The following is a 6,382-nucleotide window of genomic DNA, read 5'->3' as shown; positions in this document are numbered from 1 at the left end:
GTACTTTAGATAGTTTATTTAATTTTATTTATTTGTAGCAATTGTGTTTAATTAATTTATTGATAGTGTAGTGTTAGGTTAATTGTAGGTAATTGTAGGTAGTTTATTTAATTATTTTATTGATAGGGTAGTGTTAGGTTTAATTATATCTTAGGTTAGGATTTATTTTACAGGTAAATTTGTTATTATTTTAACTAGGTAACTATTAAATAGTTCTTAACTATTTAATAGCTATTGTACCTGGTTAAAATAATTACAAAGTTGCCTGTAAAATAAATATTAATCCTAAAATAGCTATAATATAATTATAATTTATATTGTAGCTATATTAGGATTTATTTTACAGGTAAGTATTTAGCTTTAAATAGGAATCATTTATTTAATAAGAGTTAATTTATTTCGTTAGATAAAAATTATATTTAACTTAGGGGGGTGTTAGTGTTAGGGTTAGACTTAGCTTTAGGGGTTAATACATTTATTAGAATAGCGGTGAGCTCCGGTCGGCAGATTAGGGGTTAATAATTGAAGGTAGGTGTCGGCGATGTTAGGGAGGGCAGATTAGGGGTTAATACTATTTATGATAGGGTTAGTGAGGCGGATTAGGGGTTAATAACTTTATTATAGTAGCGCTCAGGTCCGCTCGGCAGATTAGGGGTTAATAAGTGTAGGCAGGTGTCGGCGACGTTGTGGGGGGCAGATTAGGGGTTAATAAATATAACATAGGGGTCGGCGATGTTAGGGCAGCAGATTAGGGGTACATAGGGATAACGTAGGTGGCGGCGGTTTACGGAGCGGCAGATTAGGGGTTAAAAGTGTAATGCAGGGGTCAGCGATAGCGGGGGCGGCAGATTAGGGGTTAATAAGTGTAAGGTTAGGGGTGTTTAGACTCGAGGTACATGTTAGAGTGTTAGGTGCAGACGTAGGAAGTGTTTCCCCATAGGAAACAATGGGGCTGCGTTAAGAGCTGAACGCTGCTTTTTTGCAGGTGTTAGGTTTTTTTTCAGCTCAAACAGCCCCATTGTTTCCTATGGGAGAATCGTGCACAAGCACGTTTTTGATGCCGGCCGCGTCCGTAAGCAACTCTGGTATCGAGAGTTGCATTTGCGGTAAATATGCTCTACGCTCCTTTTTTGGAGCCTAACGCAGCATTTGTTTGAACTCTCGATACCAGAGTTAAATTTATGGTGCGGCCAGAAAAAAACCCGCGGAGCGTTAACAGCCCTTTTACCGCCGAACTCCAAATCTAGGCCTCAGTAAGGATGGATTGCATCTGAATGACATGGGTGCAGGTGTGTTGGGGGAAAGGATGGTAGCACGTTTAGAGAATCTTTTAAACTAGGCAAAGGAGGGGAGGGTCAGTTAGAACACAATACCATAGAGAGATCAGTCTGTGAATCTGTCAGTCCTTTGATATCTCAAGGAAGAGATGACTTAAGAAATGTCACATTAGAAAGTATGGAGGAAAACACACCAAGTATCAGCAGAAAGCACATGAAAATTAAATGTATGACAACAAATGCAAGAAGCATGACGGGTAAAATGGGGTAGCTGACACTCTTAGTTGCAGACGAGGACTATGATGTTATCAGTATAACTGAAACTTGGTGGGATGATTCACATGACTGGGCAGTTAACTTAGAGGGGTATACTTTATTTAGGAGGGACAGGAATAATAAAAGGGGTGGATGAATCTGCATGTATATTAAACCTAACCTTAAACCTACAATAAGGGAAGATATTTCTGATACAGGCGACAATGTAGAGACCCTGTGGGTGGAAATAAAGAGTGGGGAGGAAAATCCTAAAAAAATATTACTAGGAACATGCTACAAGCCCCCCAACTATAGTGACCTGGATGAAACTCAACTACTAATACAAATAGGTAAGGCTGCTAATAACAGTGCTGTAATTATGGGAGATTTTAACTACCCTAATATAAACTGGGCCAATGAAACTAGTAATTCAGCTAAGGGGGATAGATTTATAAATTATCTCAGGGATAACTTCTTGTCACAATTAATAGAGGAGCCAACTAGGAGTAACGCTATATTGGATTTAGTGCTATCAAATAATACAGATAGAGGGGCATATGTATCAAGCTCCAGAAACAGCAGTTATGAAGCAGAGGTCACAAAGACCGCTGCTCCATAACCTGTCCACCTGCTCTACAAATGATTTAGCACCGGGTTCCCCACAGGTCGTCTACGAATGATTTAGCCCCGGGTTCCCCACGAACGTGCGGTGCGCTCCGGGAGAGAGGCGGCCCCCTTCTGTCCGCGCTCCGATCCCGAGGCGAGCGGCTCTGCCCACCGCCTCCCCTGGGGGGGGGGCGGCTACCCGAGGCCGACCGAGGCTCTGCGGCGCCGCGGTATCGTCGCATTTAGGGGGGATTTCTGTCTATAAACAAAATTCATGGATATGATTGCTAGAATTAAATGGGTCACCTTTTAGTGGGATTATTTAATCTTAACTGAAGCTGATTGGAATAGCCAATAGAATGCAAACTCAATCCTATTGGCTGATTGCAACAGCCAATAGGATGAAAGCTCAATCCTATTGACTGATTGCAACAGCCAATAGGATTTTTTTCAACCTTAATTCAGATTGGCTGATAGAAATCTATCAGCCAATCGGAATCTAAGGGACACCATCTGGGATGACGTCATTTAAAGGAACATTCATTGTTGAAGAAGACGTCGGAAGAAGAGGATGCTCCGCGTCGGATGTCTTGAAGATGGAGCCGCTCCACGCCAGATGGATGAAGATAGAAGATGCCGTCTGGATGAAGACTTCTGCTGGCTTGGATGATGACTTGGCCCTGCTTGGAGGAAGACTTCTGCCGGCTTCGCTGAGGACTTCTGCCGCTTTGTTGAGGATGGATGTCGGCTCTTCAGAAACTGTAAGTGGATCTTCGGGGGTTAGTGTTAGTTTTTTTTAAGGGTTTATTGGGTGGGTTTTATTTTTAGATTAGGGTTTGGACTTTTGAAAAAGAGCTAAATGCACTTTTAAGGGCAATGCCCATACAAATGCCCTTTTCAGGGCAATGGGGAGCTTAGTTTTTTTAAATTAGGTTTTTATTTGGGGGGTTGGTTGTGTGGGTGGTGGGTTTCACTGTTGGGGGGGTATTTGTATTTTTTATTTACAGGTAAAATAGCTGATTTCTTTGGGGCAATGCCCCGCAAAAGGCCCTTTTAAGGGCTATTGACAGTTTAGTTGAGGCTAGGGTATTTTTTTATTTTGGGGGTGCTTTTTTATTTTCATAGGGCTCTTAGATTAGGTGTAATTAGTTAAAATATTTGATAATTTATTTTTTATTTTGTGTAACTTATAGTGTTTGCTATTTTTTGTAACTTATTTGTTAGTTTTTTGTAACTTTGTAATATTTAATAGTAGATTTAAATTATTTGAGTAGCGTTAGGTTTTTAACTATATAATATAGTTACAGTGGGGCAAAAAAGTATTTAGTCAGCCACCAATTGTGCAAGTTCTCCCACTTAAGAAGATGAGAGAGGCCTGTAATTTTCATCATAGGTATACCTCAACTATGAGAGACAAAATGTGGAAACAAATCCAGACAATCACATTGTATGATTTGGAAAGAATTTATTTGCAAATTATGGTGAAAAATAATTATTTGGTCAATATTAAAAGTTCATCTCAATACTTTGTTATATATCCTTTGTTGGCAATGACAGAGGTCAAACGTTTTCACAAGGTTGTTACACACTGTTGCTGGTATGTTGGCCCATTCCTGCATGCAGATCTCCTCTAGAGCAGTGATGTTTTGGGGCTGTCGCTGGGCAACACGGACTTTCAACTCCCTCCAAAGGTTTTCTATGGGGTTGAGATCTGGAGACTGGCTAGGCCACTCCAGGACCTTGAAATGCTGCTTACGAAGCCACTCCTTCATTTCCTGGGCGGTGTGTTTGGGATCATTGTCATGCTGAAAGATCCAGCCACATTTCACCTTCAATGCCCTTGCTGATGGAAGGAGGTTTGCACTCAAAATCTCACGATACATGTCCCCATTCATTCTTTCATGTACACGGATCAGTTGTCCTGTTCCCTTTGCAGAGAAACAGCCCCAAAGCATGATGTTGCCACCCCCATGCTTCACAGTAGGTATGGTGTTATTTGGTTGCAACTCTCTCCTCCAAACACGACGAGTTGTGTTTCTTCCAAACAGTTCTACTTTGGTTTCATCTGACCATATGACATTCTCCCAATCCACTTCTGGATCATCCAAACGCTCTCTAGTATACTTCAGACGGGCCCGGACATGTACTGGCTTAAGCAGGGGGATACGTCTGGCACTGCAGGATCTGAGTTCCTGACGGCGTAGTGTGTTACTGATTGCAGCCTTTGTTACGTTGGTCCCAGCTCTCTGCAGGTCATTCACTAGGTCCCCCCATGTGGTTCTGGGATGTTTGCTCACCGTTCTTGTTATCATTTTGACCCCACGAAGTATGTCTTCCATTTTCTAATTATTGCTCCCACAGTTGATTTCTTCACACCAAGCTGCTTGCCTATTGCAGATTCAGTCTTTCCAGCCTGGTGCAGGTCTACAATTTTGTTTCTGGTGTCCTTCGACAGCTCTTTGGTCTTCACCATAGTGGAGTTTGGAGTGTGACTGTTTGAGGTTGTGGACAGGTGTCTTTTATACTGATAACAAGTTCAAACAGGTGCCATTAATACAGATAATGAGTAGAGGACAGAGGAGCCTCTTAAAGAAGAAGATACAGGTCTGTGAGAGCCAGAAATCTTGCTTGTTTGTAGGTGACCAAATACTTATTTTCCACCATAATATGCAAATAAATTCTTTCCAAATCAGACAATGTGATTGTCTGGATTTGTTTCCACATTTTGTCTCTCATAGTTGAGGTATACCTATGATGAAAATGACATGCCTCTCTCATCTTCTTAAGTGGGAGAACTTGCCCAATTGGCGGCTGACTAAATACTTTTTTGCCCCACTGTAATTTAATTTGTAGTTTAATGTAATTTTAGTATAACAGTTAGGGTAGGTTAATTATTAGTTTAATATAGTTTAATTTAAATCTAAAGGTAAGTTTTAATTTATTATAAGATAGGGAGTTAATATATAATATATTTAATATAAAGTTAGCGGATTGTTAGGTTTAGGGGTTAAAAGGTTAATTTAGTTCATGGTGATGTGGGGGACTGGTGGTTTAGGGGTTAATAGGTTTAGTAAGTGGTAGTGATGTGGGAGGCCTGGGGTTTAGGGGTTAATAACTTTATTTAGTTGCGATGGGCTCCAGGAGCGGAGGGATAGGGGTTAATACATTTATTTATCTCCCATAGGAATCAATGGGATATCGGGCAGCAGCGAACATAAGCTTTCACTGCTTTCAGACTCCTTTTGATTCCTATGGCATCCGCCGCCTCCAGGGCGGCGGTTTGAAAACCTGGTACGCTGGACCGGAATAGTGGCGAGCGTACCTGGTAGATATTTGATATCTAGCAAAAGTAGTCAGATAGTGCCGAATTTGCATTCAGAACATCTGTAATGATGTAAGCATCGATCTGTGTCGGATAGAGATTGGCAGATCGTATGTTACGTCACAAATTTCAACTTTTGCCGGTCTGTAGGCTTTGATAAATAAGGCGAATCAGGCATATTTGCGGTTGACAGCTTGATAAATAGGCCTCTTAGACTCTAATAAAAATTATTTAAAAATATATTGCACACAAAAGTAATTATAAGTGCTCAAAGATAGAAGATCTCAGGTATTAGCAAAGAAAAGTCAGGCAAATGGCTTTAAAGTGAAGATCAATTTTGAAGAATTAGTGGCCGGTTTTTAATAATCCCTATTAAAAACAAAGGCACTTTAATTCATCAAAATTGACATTTCAAGCGTTTTCTTCAAAAACGTACCTTTTAATCCTGAAAGCTGCTCCATTGATTACCCCGGCCGTCAGAAGCCTCTGTTTTCGTTAAAAATGACGAATCTGGCTTCCTCCAATGATGGTGTTCCCCTGGGGGGATCATGGCCTGAGGGAACGCTGTGATTGGATGAAGCAGAATTCGTCATTTTGGACCCGATAAGAGGGTTTGTGACGGGCGGAGGAAGCGCTGCAGCGGCTCTCAGTATTAAAAGGTACATTTTTTAAGAAAACGCTTGAAATCTCAATTTTAAAGAATTGAAGTGCCCTTGTTTTTTAAAGGATTATTAAAAACCGAGCACTAATTTGTCAAAATTGGCCTTCAATTTAACATTGAGACACACATACATTGCTAAAGATGTATTTGTATGTATGTATGCATACATATAACCTGTATACAGTATTTATTTATATATTTATATATATATATATATATATATATATATATATATATACCTGTATATTTTTATATATATAT

This window comes from Bombina bombina, chromosome 1 (genome assembly GCF_027579735.1).
Source record: "Bombina bombina isolate aBomBom1 chromosome 1, aBomBom1.pri, whole genome shotgun sequence".
Classification (NCBI taxonomy): domain Eukaryota; kingdom Metazoa; phylum Chordata; class Amphibia; order Anura; family Bombinatoridae; genus Bombina; species Bombina bombina.
This window is presented reverse-complemented; position numbering follows the sequence as displayed.